The sequence below is a fragment of the Pan troglodytes genome, chromosome 8 (assembly GCF_028858775.2).
Source record: "Pan troglodytes isolate AG18354 chromosome 8, NHGRI_mPanTro3-v2.0_pri, whole genome shotgun sequence".
NCBI classification, from domain to species: Eukaryota; Metazoa; Chordata; class Mammalia; order Primates; family Hominidae; genus Pan; species Pan troglodytes.
In genome coordinates, this window is record NC_072406.2 from 27,453,354 (window position 1) to 27,472,477 (window position 19,124).

At 44.2% G+C, this 19,124-nt stretch overlaps 1 protein-coding gene across 4 annotated transcripts in view; it reads right to left on the reverse strand.

The window, feature by feature from the left end:
- Positions 1–19,124, reverse strand: part of FAM107B (family with sequence similarity 107 member B) — a 259,956-nt gene that overhangs the window by 60,701 nt on the left and 180,131 nt on the right. The window contains exon 1 of one of the 4 annotated variants that reach the window (XM_054660768.2): positions 11,088–12,001. The exons of the other annotated variants lie outside the window; for them this stretch is intronic. The gene's annotated coding sequence lies outside the window, so the exon portion shown is untranslated. Of the gene's footprint in view, positions 1–11,087; positions 12,002–19,124 lie in introns of those variants that run through there. 4 annotated transcript variants of the gene reach the window in all.

Sequence of the window (19,124 nt, forward strand, 5' to 3'; positions counted from 1 at the left end):
TCAAAAAAGTATAGCATGTTTTCGTTCAAACGCCAGCTAAAAATGACAGCCTTGTTCACACATTGTAAGACTTTACCTAAATTATAACAAAGAGAAAAAAAAGCTACACTCCTTTTCTATTAATATATACAAGCCTCTCAGGAAAATCCCCGGTGACAAACACCTAGAAAAAACCCATTCGTTGTATGAAGCACTCGGCTCAAGTCCATACATTGATTTTCTAAGATGTTATCTTAATTTGCTTCTGAAATAATTACCAATTTGACATACCAATTGTGAAAATTAATTTCTTAAAATGTAAGCTTCTCCAAAGAAGGGTCAGCCAGCTAAGCATCATTTGGAAACACCCATACCAATGAGTAGAATTCCTTGAACAGAGGAAGGCACTAAGTCGATGAATGAAAACAAACTAAACTCTTTTGGAAACAGCAATGCTGAAGAAACCGTATTTCAATCTTCAGAAGCCAGTTACCTGGTTGCTGTAAAGCAGTGCATATCTAAAGCCTCTATTGCAAAGTAACCAAAATCTCACAATTAGAATAAACAGAGGAAACCAGTGAGAGGATCATCTCAAAACCGTTCCTACCTCTCTACCCGGCTGGCAACTGCCCTAAAATTGCAACCCTGGGCTTTATCAAGCAAAGAAATGGAAATTCTACTTAAGCAAATCCAGAAATTTCTGTTAGTTGCATTACCCAAGTAAAAGCACACAAGGGCAACAGAATTTCAAAACCAAGTTTGTTACTCAATACCCCATATTAGGAGATAAGAGGAGGATAAAACTGTTCTGTCATTCACTAGTTCCTTCCAAAAAAGATTTGGAGTGTGTTAAAAGTCATACATGTCTCATGCCTGTAATCCCAGCATTTGGGAGGCTGAGGACAGATCACTTGAGGTCAGGAGTTCGAGACCAGCCTGGCCAATACGGTGAAACCCCATCTCTACTAAAAATACAAAAATTAGCCAAGCATAATGGCAGGCACCTGCAGTCCCAGCTACTTGGGAGGCTGAGGCAGAAGAATTGCTTGAACCCAGGAAGCAGAAGTTGCAGTGAGCTGAGATCATGCCATTACACTCCAGCATAAGTGTTACAGCAAGACTTCATTTCAAAAAAAAAAAAAAAAGTCATACATTCAACTAGGTAAATAAAATAACATTAGAAAGCCAGGCCGGGTGCGGTGGCTCAAGCCTGTAATCCCAGCACTTTGGGAGGCCCAGGTGGGTGGATCATGAGGTCAGGAGATCAAGACCATCCTGGCTAATACGGTGAAACCCTGTCTCTACTAAAAATCCAAAAACATTAGCTGGGCATGGTGGTAGGTGCCTGTAGTCCCAGCTACTTGGGAGGCTGAGACAGGAGAATGGCGTGAACCCAGGAGGCGGAGCTTGCAGTGAGCCGAGATCACGCCACTGCACTCCAGCCTGGGCGACAGAGCAAGACTCCGTGCCAAAAAAAAAAAGTAAGTAAGTCAAGGCCACCCTACAAAAGAAACAGCAAGTGTTATACACAAGGGCTAATATAATTTCCAGATCTCTGTATTAAGTGTGGTTTTGAGTTTCCTGGGGGCCAGGACCAAAAATAAAAAGGTACATACTATACATTCTTAGAAAAAAAAATAAGTATCCATCTTCTCAAGGAAAAGAAAAAAATACCATGGCATGATTGTCTAAAAGAAGTTTTCCACATGGAATGTTACACAAGGAACAACACACTACAGCATGGACAAAAGCCTTTATTCATTCGTGCCAAATAAAAGCATACTGAACACATAGCTGTGTTTTATTAAAAAAAAACTGTTAAAGGCCAAAGACATAGGATTATGCCTAGCCTTTAATTCACTGCTCTTTAAATCATTTTAATTCACTGAAAGAAAATGCTAGCAGGATCCTCACACTTGGCCTCCCAGGATCCTAACTTCATACCAAGATGGAACGTAATGTATTCTGCAGAACGTTCTTCCCAGAGATCATTTTCTTCTGTTGGCTTATTGAGAGCACAGTGATTAAAACCTCCAGAACTCTTACTCTGTTGCTTTGGTAAGTTCAATAAGCAATCTCACCTGGCTGAATGCACCTGAAGTTACAGCAAATCAGAGCAAGAACTATAAAGCAAGTCTCTGCTGCTGGAAACAGCAGATACAAAAGCCAAAGTCTATGAAATGTAGGTTCTAGCGGCCGGGCCAGGGGAGGAGGAGGACAGGCAATTTGCAAATGAGCACGCACATATCTGCAATCGGTCTGGTGCAGTGCTCGGAAGAAAAATAACAAGAGCTGAGTAAGAGAGCGTTGCGCGTCAGATGTCGCATTTATAAAGGGTGGCCCGGAGGCCTCTGCAGCACATTTGGCGCAAGCTTTCCTGAAAGGGATCTGGAAAAACACAGAGGCCCTGGGCAAGCACGTGAATCGTTGCTTAGGGAAAACAGCAAAGAGGCCAATGTGGCTGCGGCAGGGTGCCACGAGGGAAGCGGCTGGAACCCGGGTCAGGCTCAGCCTCAGATGCATTCCACAACTCAAGAAGCAGTTGATTCAAGTGTCAGTGTTCCAGGCCACCAAATGCAGTGGAAAAATTAACTGGCCTGAAAGATGTTCGTTCAGAGCCATCCCTGCCACAGCCTCACCCAGCCATCAGGATGTTCCCAGCAGACATCTAATTCTGGCTGCCATCACCGGCAGGTGTCCACACCAGGAGCAGTTTTAAAATCAATGCCCAGCCAGGCGCGGTGGCTCATACTTGTACTCCCAGCTCTTTGGAAGGTCAAGGCAGGATGACTGTTTGAGGTCAAGAGTTGGAGAGCCTGGGCACCATAGCAAGACCCCGTTTCTACAAAAACATAGTAAAACTCAAGTGAGCGTGGTGGTGCACACCCACGGTCCCAGCTACTCGGGAGGCTGGGGTGGGAGGATCACTTGAGTCCAGGAGTCCAGGGCTGCAGTGAGCTGTGGCCACATCACATCACTGTACTCCAGCCTGGGCAACAGAGCAAGACCACGTCTCAAAAAAATAAAATAAATATAAATAAAATCAATGCCCATTTATCATAAGGAGACAGCTGTACAGAATTTGGTATTGTTTAAAATTGTATAGGATGCTTGCCCAAGTTGACAGTTTCAACTTTGGCATATTGTTGACACATTCTTTGTGACAAAAGTTAACACTCCCAGTTATGGCACATAAGAATAAAACCCTGTCTTCAACCATAGAGAATAGCAGCAGCAGCCTGTTTGCCATGGGTTACCAAAGGGATCCAAGGTTGCTAGGATACTTCAGTTTCAAATATCCTTCTTTGCTATCCCCGTAAATATACACTTAGTTTTCAAACAATTCACTCTAATCCTGATTAGATAATAAACTGTGACCACACCTCTAGGAGATAAATAATGGTCTTTCTAAAAACAGTACCAGAGCATCGAAGTGTAAGTTATTGCAACATACCCACGTTTGTTTTTGTTTTTTCTTTTTTTTTTTTTTGAGACAGATTCTCACTCTGTTGCCCAGGCTGGAGTGCAGTGGCACAATCTTGGCTCACTGCAACCTCCGCCTCCTGGGTTCAAGCAATTCTCCTGCCTCAGCCTCCCGAGTAGCTGGGACTAACAGGCACCTGTCACCACACCCGGCTAATTTTTTGTATTTTTAGTAGAGACAGGGTTTCACATGTTAACCAGGATGGTCTCGATCTCCTGACCTTGTGATCTGCCCCCCTCGGCCTCCCAAAGAGCTGGGATTACAGGCGTGAGCCACCACGCCCGGCCTACCCACATGTTTTAACGTTGTACTGAGTACTTATTCCATGGAGGCACACTACTCTTACACCAACTTTATTACTGTATAACTCTATGAAGGAGGCACTATTATTTTATTGATAAGAAAGACGAAACTCGCCGGGCATGGTGGCTTACGCCTATAATCCCAGCACTTTGGGAGGCCAAGGCACGTGAACCACCTGAGGTCAGGAGTTCGAGATCGGGCTGGCCAACATGGTAAAACCCCATCTCTACTAAAAATACAAAAATTAGCCGGGCATAGTGGCGTGCCCCTATAATCCCAGCTACTTGGGAGGCTAAGGCAGGAGAATTGCTTGAACCCAGCAGGGTGGAGGCTGCAGCAAGCGGAGATCACGCCACTGCACTCCAGCCTGGGCAAAACAGTGAGACTCTGTCTCAAAAAAAAAAAAGAAAGAAAGAAAGAAAGCCAAAGCTGGTAAACGGCAGACCTGGAAGGTGGGCCCGGCAGTCTCATTCCAGAGCCTGATAAATCATACTATTACTATTTCTCCATCTAAAGAAACCAGAAGGAGAAAAATTCTTCATCTGGCAGAAGTTACCCAGGGAGAGAGAAGAGGACATATCCCTTCTGCTTGGCTAACAGGACAGCCTGTGTCTTATTTGAGAGTCAGGGCCCTGGCGGGGCAGAGTCGGAGATGAAGATACTGCAGGGAAAGTAGCTGCTGCTGCACCTTAGTGACAGATGACATGAAGCGCAGGACCGCAGCACAGACCACAGAACTCTGAAAACAGGACCCAAGCTCACCTTAGCGGGAAGTCACCACCCACTCACCTCCGCCCTTCTAGAGCTGAGTATTCTTTCACCTGTGGAAGTCACAAGCATGTGGCGTGGCTCTCCATTTTTAATTTTTTTAAAAAGCGGTCGCGGAAGTTGTGGCCAGACACGTCACCCCACCCCAGTCCTAAAGGTAAGGTGGGTGGGGACGGAGGAAGAAGAAGAGGCTGGGCCTAACATTAGTTAGGGCACGTCCTTGCCTACATCTGCTGCCATGAAGGAGGGGGAAAAGTTGACAGTGGAAGGAAACTACAGGGAAAAAGGAAAAGAAACCACCGCACAAGGCCACAAGTTCGTCCATTCACCGGAAGAATCTTCTATAGGCGAACACTGTTGAGCGCTCTCCTAGACCCAAGGCCACCCCTCAGGATCCAGGGCCTGGGACACAATACAAAGTACAAAATGACACTCTCCCCGAAAGGGACTCGTGGTCACCATTGTTCATAGGAGTGTTTCATGGCAAGTCTTAGGAAAGAGGGTTTTGAGTTCAGGAAGTGTGAGACTAAAATGACACCAACACAGAAATAAACGCTGCCTTTCAGTAGGAGTTCCTAGCTACTCCGGCAGATCCAGATGCTGAGACATACTGGGTCCGAAAGAAAGACTGACGGAGGGACCAAGCAAGACAGGCCCTCCTGATGCCCAGGCCTGAGGCTGCCACCTAAATAAGCAGCAACACTCTGGGTCTGATCTGGGTAGCTCGTTGGTGTCTCAGCTGAGTAGCAGCAATGACTCAGGAAGAAGCACTTAAGCCCTATAGGACCCTAAAGAGACACAAAGATGAGGATGCCAAGGGTCCCTGTCCTCAGAGTTGCCAACCAGATATGGAAAAATGCAGTGTATAACCAAGTGACCAGGGGAAAACCCAAAGGTGGAAAAGGACCTCCCAGGTCCAACTGCCGATGAGAATTATGCTTTCGCACCCCATGGCCCTCGGCACTCAGAGTCTTTCGCTCCATTTCACCATAAACAAAAAAGTCTCAAAACATGACAACAGCCTGTAAGATGCTGTGATCCAAATAAAACAGTTGGTGCAGAAATTCGAGGAAGTGCATCAACTCCTCCCAAAAGGGATGGAGAAACCACACCAAAAGAAAATCAGGAATACACGTGCAGTGCTCTCCCTACAATTATCAACAGCTCCATGATACGGACCCTGTGAGGCAGGAGACTAGGGGCTGGAGGCAGGGAACCTAAGGCCGATTCACACTGACTTCCTAGAACTAAATCAAAAGGATAACCCCAACTTTCCACACCTACGTAACAAAAGGACCGGAGGCCACTCCCCTTGCAACCCCCACCTTTTCTGCATGGCAGGTGAAACTGAAAGGACCTCTGCTTGGTCCCCTCTCCCAACCAATCAGACTGGTCACAGGCCAAGTCTTCATTTGCATAGGAGTATAACTTTGTAACTTCACTTCAGCCTGTAATTGGTTGCTTCCCGCAACCAATCAGATGTTGGCACAGGGTGTAACTTTGTAACTTCGCTTCAGCCTCTGATTGCTCCCCTCTTGCTGATTCAAATAACCAATCAGACCAATAGTGAGCCATTAGTTCATTTACACAAGGTGTACACCAAGTAACCAAAGGGACACCTCTAGAGGGTATTTAAACCCCAGAAAATTCTTTAACCGGGCTCTTGAGCCCCTATGCCCAGCCCGCTCCCACCCTGTAGAGTGTACTTTTGTTTTCAATAAATTTCTGCTTTTGTTGCTTCATTCTTTCCTTGCTTTGTTTGTGCGTTTTGTCCAATTCTTTGTTCAAAATGCCAAGAACCTGGACACCCTCCACTAGTAACACCTGGACCCCACCTCAGCCCCCTCCACTCTCGCAAGCCCCATCTTCCCGGCAGTCAACTAAGAATCAGACTTTCCCAGCCCCTGTCAATCAGGCCGATGAGTAGAAGACCAAGCATCCTCTCCCTCCTCTCTTCCTCTTCCCTCTCTCACTAGTCCCTCCCACCAAGCCTTTAGGTGAAGCCACGGACCCTGGGGGGCACCAGGAAAAGCAAGTACAGTCTCTCGAGCACTCCAGCCAATTACAGAGGTGCAATTACAGATGCTGCGTGTGCAGCTGCCCTGAGGTTTACAGAATTAGCTTATCAATGACAAAACAGACGGCCATCTAAAACACACACTGGGAGAAAAGAGCTCTGAAAAGTGTGGCGCAGAACGTTCTTTGGAATTCAAATAACAAGTACACAAAGAGAGGCAGCCAAGCTCATCCCATGAGACAGGTAAACCATGGACTCACCACAGAACCTTGTGTGGTCAAATCTTTGGTCAGGATCTTCACTCATACACATAACAAATACTTCTCTGCAACCAAGTACTCATGAGTAGGGTGACCATATTAACTGTCGACCACAGCAGTCATTGCTGAGTGTGGAGGAAGCCTCTGTTACTAATTACACCTGGACCAGGCTCGTCCCAAACCAAACAGGAAATGCACTCTCCCTGCATACAAGGCACCCTCAGGGAGTTCTCCTGCCACTAACTGCTGACCCTGGATCCCTCTTGCTTGGGCGTGCAGGGGTGCCCCCAGCCAGCAATCAGCTCCTGCATAAACAGGAACCCAGCAAGCGCCAAATTCCTGGGCAAGGGCACTGAGTCCGCATCACTGTCAACTCCTGGTTACTGGTGACCTCCTGACCCGAATTCCTCATGTGCTAGTTCAATTCCTGACCTTCAGCCTCACTCTCACTTCTACAACTCACATCCTCCTTATCCTCCTCCATCCCAGGCCACTGAAAACCCACCTTCTCTTCAGAACACTGCTTTGCTTTTAAGAATCCTACCTGTAGCAAAGAACGTCTCTGTGGTAGATTTAAAAATAAAAGAAAAAAAAATATGAGATGAGAATCCTGCCTGCCCATAGACTTGAAGCCTCTGCTCACCTTGGCCATGGCTATGGACTGAATATTTTTTCCTCCTCCACCATAAATTCATATTATTTAAGCCCTAATCCCAATGTGATGATATTTGGAAGTGGGGCTTAGGGGAAGTAATTAAGTCATAGAAGTGGAGCCCTCATGAATGGGATTAGTGCCCTTAGAAAAAGAGACACCAGGCAGATGATCTCCCTCTCCACCATGTGGGGATACAGCAAAAAGGTGGCCTTCTGCAAAACACGAAGGGAGCCCTCACCAGACACCAAATCTGCCAGCATCTTTGATCTTGGAGTTCCCAACCTCCAGAACTGTGAGAAATAAATGCTATTTAAGCCACCCTGTCTGTGGTATTTGTTACAGCAGCCCAAATGGATGAAGACAGCCATACCTTTGAGCCCAGGGTCACTCCTCCACTCTCCAATTAGATCCCAGAGCTCCAGTATGGACCCTCTACCCCCACCAGGTTCCTAACCTGTCTCTGTATTCTACCACTGCTTATCAAACTAGGCTACATTTCAGGTGGAGAAGGCCCAAGAGGATGATATAGGTGAAACATTCACCCCAATCCTGGGACAAACTCTCTCTCATTGAGTCCTATGAGAATGGAATAGTCTCGCCCATCAGGTGAGAGTAAACAATCATGTATGACATCACATCACAACACCAACTTGGGGGAGCAGGCACTAACCTCTGTTCACACCTGTGTACAGGCACTGTGCCAGGTGCTTTTCCTGCCTGATAATAGTCACACTGCAGAGATGAGAAAACTTGAACTCACCAAGATAAAAGCACTTACGACATGCCGCCTAGGTCTACCTAGCAAAAAGTTCATCGTCCTTCTAATGCGCCAGTGTCGGAACTAATAAATGACAACATACATCTGAAAAAAGCCTGAGGATAATGGCAGTGTAAGACACAATGCAGGTACTCATGTATTTATTCTCAGGTATTTATGCACAGAAACATATTCTCATATATTTATTTAGAAAGAACTCCCATATTTATCCAATCACGGGAAGTTGCTTAGCCCTAGAAGTCAAAATGTGGACAACAGACACAGTCGACAAAGATAGTTCTCACACATTTAAATAAATGCCTAGGCTTATGTTCATGGTATGAACAACTATTTTTCATGTTTAATGTTTTTAAGACTTTCCATTAGTATGAATAAGAATTTGTCTTACACAAACATCCAAAAAAAGACAGTTTCTTTAGGATTACATATCTTAAACATTATTTTCTTTTCTGCTATAAAATCGTCACCATAACCCTAGTAACTAGGAAGTTTTGTTTCCTGTCCTTGTTTTTATTCTTTTGTGGTGCCAAGTGCCAGCATGTGGGGTAGGTAGGGTGAGGCAAGGTGGGTGACAGTAAAGGACACTGTGCTCAATTCGAAGCTACGGGAGGAGAGAGCTCTAGTCCTAGATTTGCACCAAGGAGCTTTGAGCTCTCAGTAATTCAGCAACCCTGGGCTGTCATTTCATCTATAAAATCAGAGGGTTAGGTGTTCTCCACCGCTTCCTGCTGCATTCAATCCTATGATAATTGCTGAAAACTCCAGCATGGGACAATTACCAGTGTGACACACTTGAGAGAAATGGTGGGATATATATTTAAAAAAGACTATCTAATGACTCACCCATGAGTAAAAAGTAATTTACCTCCATTTTAAAATCCATATTAATCGACGTGACGTTAGTAGAGAGAGTGCCTAATGTCTGACAGTGATTCTGAAGAGGATATAAATAGGCGGTTTTTGAAATTAGTCAGCCATGTGCTCATGTCCACCAAGAAGCACATGCAGGCAACATGCTCCAGGCTGTGCATGCAAGCTGTTCTGTTTCCAGCACAAATGCAGAAAAGGGGAAAAAAGCAGTCCTGGTAGAGTCAGTCACCACATATTTCAGCTCTAAGTATGAAACAGGAAGCTCACAAAGAATTGTAATTTAGAAGCATTTAAAACAAAACAAACAAACCTACTCCAGGCACAAATACCAGATAGCTGCAAAGCCAACTGTGGTATTTGATGACAAATTGTTTAAAGTCACCAGCGGGTCAGAGTACAAACCACGCCCACGTGAAAGTCTCCCTGGACGCTACCAGGGTCTACCCATTCTCCCCTCTCTGTAAGCTAGCTTCACACAGGTAAGTGGGTCCCATACACCCCCGGAGGCACCCACATCTGGCTCTTTGTGGGCAGCGCAAATAGAGAAAAAGACAGTCAACCAACCGTCCTGAGAAACAGGAGGCTGACACTCAGAAAATCAACACCAAACATCCTCTCCCATGCCACAGGGTGACTTCTCACCTCCACTCCTCCCCACCCATCACCCCACACACGCTGTCTCCCAAAAACACATCTGATCTTTATGAAATCTCAGCTTCAGGGCTGCCCAGGATGTTATTGAAGGGGAGTGAAAAGGAGGAAGAAGAGAGAGAATGAGGGCTCCAAACCCATCCCAAGTCGATTCCTCCATGATGTTTCCAAGAATTTAAAGAATAAGTGGTGAGGCTGGGTGCAGTGACTCACGCCTGCAATCCCAGCACTTTGGGAGGCCAAAGCAGGCAGATCACTTGAGGTCAGGAATTCGAGACCAGCCTGGTCAACGTGGTGAAACCCCATCCTTACTAAAAATACAAAAATTAGCCGGGTGTGGTGGTGCATGCCGGTGGTCTCAGCTACTTGGGAGGCTGAGGCAGGAGAATCACTTGAGCCCAGGAGGTTGCAGTGAGCCGAGATAACATCACTGCACTACAGCCTAGGTGACACACCGAGACTGTCTCAAAAAAAAAAAAAAAAAGAAAAAAAAGAGTAAGTGGTGACTTTTTAAAAGAATGGTCAAAGGAATTATTTTTAAAGCTGTGGGTTGGCACAGGACATTTATCAAAAGAAAGAAACTATCAGTTCAAACTTACCTAGACATCTTGTAAGAGTCCTGAACCATCTATAATCTGAAAGCTTTTTCAAATACTAGTAAGCCAGGCACAATTACCAATTATTCAAATAACATTTATTATAGCTAGTGATTTCCACTGACTATATCTGCAATAATTAGAGCTAGTAGGTTTTTAAAAATATAGATTTTAAGAGTATATGGAAAGTCCTTGAAAGGCAATGTTTCCGGGCTGTTAGGAATAAGGCATTCCTTTAACACGAAATAATGAATTTTAAACAGTAATAATAATAAGGAAGAAATGAATGAATGAATGAATCAGAAGGCAGTACACCATAGGGTGAATAAGAGTACATTCTTGGGGGATGAGTGGCAAGGGGAGGGAAAGCATTAGGACAAATACCAAACGTATGCGGGGCTTAAAACCTAGATGACAGATTGATGGGTGCGCCAAACCACCGTGGCACATGTATACCTATGTAACAATCCTGCATGTACTGCACATGTAGCCCAGAACATAAAGCAAAATTTAAAAATTTTTAAAATTAAAAAAAAGAAGAGCGCATTCTTTGCAGTGAATATATCTCAGTCCTGGGTGATCCTGGGCAAGATATTCAATGTCTCTATGCCTCAACATCCTCCTCAGAAAATAAAACCAATTACAGTCCTAAATCACAGGGTTGTCATGAGGATCCAAAAATGATGCATGTAAACAGCATTAAACATGTTCAAAAGAAACACTTACGTACTAATGGTCCTTATTCCAGGATGAGTTTTGGTTCCAACTCTACAAATCATTAGCTGTGTGGTCTTGGGCAAGCGATTTAACACATCTAAGCGTTGGTTTATTCACCAAAAATGAAGAATCTTGATTAGATGACCTCTTCATTTCTATGGCTTCTCCAAGCTCAAGACCTCTCTGACAACAGAAGCATCATTTATGATTTCAAACTCTTTCACGTTTCTAGTTTTCACATCTTTCTTTTAGGACTTATTGGTCACAGCCATGATTTATATGAAATCAAGTGTTTGGTCAACAGCACGACTACTCAGAATGAGACTGTAACTATGGAAATCCTAGAACCTACTTTATAATGATCCTTTTAACAACTGGGTTTCAAACAACACATTGTGGCAAAAGACAGGCTTGCCCATGATAGTTAGAATCAATATATTTCCATTCTGGTAGCCTTCAAGTATGGAAGTTGTCCCAAAATCAAACTGCAGATGTAGTATGTCACCGTGCAGCCTGGTGCTGATGGAGCATATATAAATTAAATTCATTCGCTACGATCATGCTTCTTTCAAAGGAACTCTCAATTTCTTCCTAACAGAAACAATGCAAGCATCTACCCTCTCCAAACACTCTTAACAATGAAGTTGAGAGATGCCATTAAGAGATCCATTTCTCAGCCGGGCGTAGTGGCTCATAACTGTAATCCCAGCACTTTGGGAGGGTGAGGCGGGCGGATCACCCAAGGTCAGAAATTCGAGACCAGCCTGACCAACATGGAGAAACCCTGTCTCTACTAAAAAAACCCACAAAATTAGACGGGTGTGGTAGCACACGCCTGTAGTCCCAGCTACTTGAGAGGCTGAGGCAGGAGAATCACGTGAACCCAGGAGGCGGTTGCAGTGAGCCGATATCGTTCCATTGCACTCCAGCCTGGGCAACAAGAGCAAAACTCCATCTCAAAAAAAAAAAAAAAAAAAAAAAGATCCATTTCTTCTGTATGTTTGCAGAAGAAAACACAAAACTATTTCAGATGTATCATTCTCCTCTAGTTATCTTAAACTCATCAATGACTGATCTTTTATAAGAAAAGACTGAGCATGAACGTCTCCTTTCAAGTCAGAAAATTTTAAATGACAATTGAAAAAGATACTCTCTATCATGGTCTGCACCATCACGGGGAATTCTACCTCCTAAACCTAGGTCATTCTCTCCTAACTTAGGTGAACAGGCACCCAAGTTACGTAAAAAAGAGAGTTAGCACATATGCACAGAATTTAATATTGCTGCCACTCAAGACTTAAATAACAAAATTAACCTGACAGGGTAACATCCACAGAAGACCGTGCAAACGGTAATTAGCTTTAATAACAGGAGGCGCTCACAGTAACTGCAAGAGCCAAGCCAATCTTTGCTTTTTTCTGTTAATTCTGTAGATGCCCCTAAGCTGTATCAATGTTGTCAGTTTTCCCCGATACCCTGGTCAGTTTAAATCTCATCTCACGCTCACTGCCATCTCATTAAGAGAGAAGAATCAACAATCTCTAATGAAATAATTAATTCAAACAACAGTCATCGATGAATGCTAACGGCATTGGGAGAAAGATCGATGAGGAAATGAAAGGGTCAAGCTGCCACCCACCACAGGACCCCAACGCTCAGTTTTAGAATCACTACACGTGAGACAGTCAGACCTTTTCCTAAACTGAGGCAACGTTAAGCCAGATGATACCAACAAATTAATCCTGCCAAAAACACTGCACATGAATCTGACCAAGCTTTCATGATAACTTCCAGTTTATAGAAATACAGGGACTAGTGGGATGAGTTTAAAAGAAACCCAGCACCCAAATCCAGAATGTGGAACATTCTACCAAACAAGTGACCTGATTCCTTCAACAAGTCAACAGCATGGGGGGAAGGGGTGGGGGTAAAAGAACTGTTCTATATGTATACAGCTTTAAAAGGCGTAACCATCAAATGCATTGAACAGACTTTGTTCAAATCCTGGTCCTTAAGAAAAGCCATTTCTAAGTGAATAAGGGATGAAATCAATGCTGGGGAGGTGGGAAGTTCAGCAGATCCCTGGGCTTCCCCCATCCCTTGCCATCTGATTTCCCAAACTGCATGCCCAGCCATCCCCGAGTTGAAAGGTCAGGGCCCAGCACAGAAACTAGGCTATGAATGGCTGGGCCACACCCAGCTCAGGAACAAGAAAGCCTCAGGTAAGATGATTCAGCTTTGGCAAAGGAAGAGGCAGTTGCTGGGGCTATTAGTGAGGAAATGTACAGGTTCCTTTGCTGGAAATTTTTGCCAGCAGGTTCGTAGCAACTCTGAGGCTTCATGGGAAAGCCATTCATATAAAAAAGCATAAAATCACAGGTCTGTCCAGAGTCAATTTATCACGTGAATCAAAACAAGGCACCTCTGAAGTGAAAGGGGAGAAAAAGAGACAACACCTAAGAGGTGGCTTAGATTTTGCATCCTTAACAGTGTCTAATCCTGCATTTCTACCCAGGGGTTTTGTGGTTTGGCTTTGTTTTTCGTGTATCTTTTTAAAAATATATAATTGAGGCATAACTTGCATAAAGTGCATGCATTACATGTACAGCCCAATTTTTACTCCCTGCAATTTCAGTTTTACTTGGATCAGTTTTGCAAGATAATATCTCCTCTCTTCAAGGCATGTGCTAGTCAGAAGCGATTCTGGAATGGAAAAAGAAACAGGTTGGGGCCTGCTTCTAACTCCTGCGCCCTGCACACTGGTAGCCTGGGCAGCTGACATGCACCGTCCAGCCAGGACACAGATTAAAGCTGAACAGAGTCCCTTGGCAACGGAAGATAACAGCTTCTTCACTGCACCATTCCAGTACCTACCTCTGCCCCCAAATCCTACTTTCCCCCAGGCTTCCAGCTCAAGTCGTGAGGATTTCTAACTGGCCACTGCACTGCCTGGAATTGCCCAACAAATATGGAACAATGGTTGACCTCTTTCACTCATTTCAAAGGCCCACCATTCTGCGGGTTAATCTTCTTTTAAAAAATGGCAGACTTCCCTGGGGTCCTAAACATATAAAGAGATCAACAAAGATTTGAACGAAGTCTTTTTAAATTAAAATGTAATATTATTAATTCTTAATTTTTATTCTTAAAACTAGGTATTCTAACACAAAAAGCTTTTTTGTTTGCTACTTTGAACTAGTAAACTAAAATTATAATTAAAAATCCTTAAAAGAGAAAAACATACTAAACGTGAAAAATAAGTTTAACGACACCGTAATTCCATTTGAGAAAATTTAGGAAGATGTGACACCAGTAAAAACTGTTCTACCGGAAACCAGGGGTAGAACCCAGTGTAACACTAATTCTTATTCCAGAAAGTTTACTGCTGGCCGGGCGCAGTGGCACTTTGGGAGGCCGAGGTGGGCGGATCACTTGAGGTCAGGAATTCGAGACCAGCCTGGCCAATATGGTGAAACCCCATGTCTAATAAAAATAAAAATTAACAAATAAACAAAAATTAGCCAGGCACAGTGGCGGGCACCTGTAATCCCAGCTACTCAGGAGGCTGAGGCAGGAGAATCGCTTGAACCTGTGAAGTGGGGGTTGCAGTGAGCTGAGATCACACCACCGTACTCCAGCCAGGGGACAAGAGTGAGAATCTGTCTCAAAAAAAAAAAAAAAAAAAAAAAATTTATTGCTTATCATGGCTAAAATTATGTAACCAGCTCTTACCAAGCTACTTGAGTGTGTAAGGTGTTTAAAATCTTTTCCAAAATTTCAGAATTCTTGGGATATACAAAGAACTCCTCTGCAATACAAAACTATGAAATCTTCCAATACAGACTATATGCGGCAGGAAAAATACCGTTTAGATATAGAACTGTTCGAGAGTAAAATGTATTACACATAACACAATTAGATAAACATCTTGAAAAATGCATGATGCCTAATTAAATTCCATTCATTAATAGGGTAACAGCCTTGGGGCACTCTGTACAAAAATGGCATTTCTGGTAAACACAACATTTAAAACAACTCAAACACACAGGCTCTGCCTGATGACATAATTATGTGTTTTTAATTTGGTGCCATTCTGACACTATGCCTAAGAATACTTCACAAATGGATCACTTTAAGACACTATCATCTCCATATGGTAACGCCAAAATAAAAATTCAGTACAAATATTCCCCTTAAAACTACAATTTTCAGCTAGGCACGGTGGTGGCTCACACCCGTACTTTGGGAGGCCAACGCAAAAGGATTGCTTGAGGCCAGGAGTTCAAGACCAACCGGGCAACAGAGCAAGACTTCATCTCTACAAAATATAAAATTTAAAAATTAGAGTGGTGAAGCGCTCTGCAGTCCTAGCTACTCAGGAAGCTGAGGTGGGAAGATCCCTTGAGCCCAGGAGTTCAAGGCTGCAGTGAGCTATGGTGGCACTGCGGCACTCCAGCCTCCATGACAGAGCAAGACCCTGCCAAAAAAACAAAAAAACAAAAAAAACTGGCAAATGCATTCTCCAACTGGAATCCCAATCTCTTTGTGAGGCTACGAAGACACAAGCCTCAAACACAGGGTGAAGGGCGTGTGAAGAAGCAGTAAAGACACAGCTCCATGAGAAGAAAGCCCAAGTCTGATCCCAGCTCTTAAAACCCCGAGCAAGCTTTTAACCTCCCTTGTTGAAAAACACTGATCATGGCACCTCTCATGGAACTGCATTGGTTGGTGCCTCTAAAACTGATTTCTAGAAATCACAGAAAATAATGGCCGTAACTGTGCCTGGCATATAACAAATGCTCAGGAAATGCTGGCCACTGTTATTTTTATTCTCATCTTAAGGCACATCTCAGTGGACGTTTTTCTCATCAGCACAGGGTACGTCTTATGATAGATGACAAACTCTAAGAAGGTTCCTTAAAAGCAGATGTCTTAGGCAACAATGGATGGACTTCAGAAACACTAAGCTACATGAACAAAACCAGACACAAGAGAGAGGCCACACTGTGATTCTACCTGTACAAAGGCAAAACGCTACAGACAAGAGAAAAGATCACTGATTAACTAAGACTGGGGGTGGGAGGGGGAACTGACTGCAAAGTCTAAAAACTGGACTGGGGAGAGGCTGCCCACCCTTATAAAGTTACTAAAAATTACAGAACTGTGTACTTATAATGGGTGAATTGTATGGAATATAAATTATACCACAATAAAGCTATGCTAAAAACAAAACAGATGCATCTCCCAAGCGTTTCTGCAGGTACTTTCATATCAATCTCGCAATGAGAGTAAATGCAGATATGTACAGAGTCCAGCAAAAATGATTGAAAACGCAAGGCTTGGGCACAGATCAGACTTGGATCCTAATTCTGGCTCAGCTTCTTCCTAGGGCAACCTTTTTTCTTTTTTTATTTTTATTTTTATTTTTTTTTGAGAGGGAGTCTTGCTCTATCACCCAGGCTAGAGTACAGTGGTTCAAGCTCAGCTCACTGCAACTTCCGCCTCCTGAGTTCGAGTGATTCTCCTGCATCAGCCTCCCAAGTAGCTGGGACCACAGGCGTGCGCCACCATGCCTGGCTAATTTTTGTAATTTTAGTAGAGACAGGTTTCACCTTGTTGGCCAGGTCCTAGGGCAAACTTTTTACTTCTCTCCCCCTTGGTCTCCACATCTGTAAAATGGGAATAAAACAACACTAAGTCCAGAGGCTGATGTGAACATTATAAAGCTCATCCTCCACCAGTCTCCCCATATCAATCAATGGCACCATCTTTCACCCAAAGGCTGAGGCCAAAAGAGCATGTGTCACCCACAATGCCTTTCTCTCTTGTATCAACTCCAATCCATCTCACCAGCGGCGCCCCGGCTGGTCTCCCTGCTTCTATTCCTGGCCCTCTGCAGTCCCCGCGGCCCTCCACAACCACAGGGACACACTTACAAACTACAAGGTCCATCTCCTGCATGCCCTGCTCAGAACTCTCCTGTGGCTTCCTCATGAGCCACGTCCTCACCGTGGCCTGCCAGACCTCCTTGGACCCCACTGCACAGCTCTCTTCCTGCCCTGGCCGCTGGCTCCTCCCACACAGGCCCTCTGGCCATTCCTTCCATAGCAAGCTCCTGCCAGCCATTGGGCTGATATTTGCACTTGTTTCTGCGAGGCTCATCCCCTTGCCTCACTCAGATCTCAAATTCTCCTCCTCGGAGGAGCCTCATCCTAATAAAAACACAACTTGCTCTCCCACCAGACTCCAGCCCCCTGAACTGACTTAGTTTTCTTTATAGCACTGACCATGGGAATCACCTCATCCATGTATCTATTTACCTTCTGTCATGCACTAGCATATAAACTCCATGCAGGCAGGGAGTCTGTCTGTCCCAGCCACCATGCTAGCCCGTGATCCCACTGATCCCCAGAGCCTGGAACGATGACTGGCATATGGCAGCATTCATTAAACAGTTGCTGAATGAATGAAGAAATGTCATAAAGAACTTGACACCATGCCTGGCCACATATAAGATGATTAAAAAACGTTCATTGATGATAATAATAATAATATTACCAGTATTATTACTGCATTTCACAGGTAAGAATATGCGAGCCCCAAGAGGGCAACTGACTCACTCAGGTCAAACTCTACGTCTGATGTCTATGACTTCTATGACACCTCCCATTCCATGGGCACAGAATAACAGAATTCACCCACCGCAGCAGGAACCTGAAAGATGTAGCTGATTCTCTTGCACACCCCACGCCCTGCCTCCTCTCACCTTCTAAGAGTCACCTATCCTAAGGGGTAGCCCACATGCTGTTCCAATTCCAGAGCATTACCTAGAAGGACAAGCAGGCATAAAGAATGCAGGCTTCTATCTCACCCTAAGACAACTCTAAGAAGTAGGTGAGTGTGACTATTTCCATTTTACAGAAGACGACGCTGGGAAACAGAAATAATGACATGCTCAAAAGTCATATACTCATTCATGGCAAGCTTAGGCTTAAGAGTCTGAAAATCTTTCAAGTCTAGGCCTCTCTCTTTCCATACACTACTTTACCCTGCACATCCACTAAAAAAAGAAAAAATGAAAAAGAACCCTGACCAGTTTTACATGTTTCAAATAGAATCAAGTTACACGGGAAAGAATATTATGAAGACTCCTCTACATACGCGTATGCACAAATGGCATTCTCAACTTCCTCCAGGACATGGGAATTTTGATACATCTACATTAAACACTCACAAACCACCGGTGATTATTTATACTGCAGGATTTCATGAGACTGTACAATTTTTGTAAACTCATTAGCATTCACCAGATACCTTAAAACTTGGATAAAGCGTGAGTTTTAACTTTCACAAAGTATGCTCTGTCTCATATATTAATAATGGCACAGAAAAGCTTATACCACAGTATGACAGCCCTCTTTCCTATACACTTTACTATGACACTTTCGGAACAATGCCAAAACTCTTGTCCAAGAATGGAATAAAACAGGCTATTTCTAATATGAAAACCCAGTTATCTTTAAAACTCTCCTGAAGGCATGAAGAGATACTAAGGAGCAGGTGGGGACAAGAGACAAAGCTCCCATCCTCCCTCCCAAGTGTCCCTGTGTCCGCATCTTGACATCACTGCCGGCTGCATTACTAACACTCTGAGTTGAGGCCAGGCACGGTGGCTCACACCTGTAATCCCAGCACTTTGGGAGAGGACTGGCAGGCAGATCATTTGAGGTCAGGAGTTCAAGACCAGCCTGGCCAATATGGTGAAACCCCATTTCTACTAAAAATACAGGCGTGGTGGCACATGCCTGTAATCCCAGCTACTCAGGAGGCTGAGGCAGGAGAATCGCTTGAACCCAGGAGGTGGAGGTTGCAGTGAGCCGAGATGGCACCACTGCACTCCAGCCTGGGCGACAGAGTGAGACTCCATCTCAAAAAAATAAAATAATAAAAAAAACCTCCGAGTTGAAATGTCTGTTTAAGTCCTTAGCCCATTTTTGAGTTGGGTTCTTCATTTTTTTACTGTTGATTTGTGGAAATCCCTTAAAC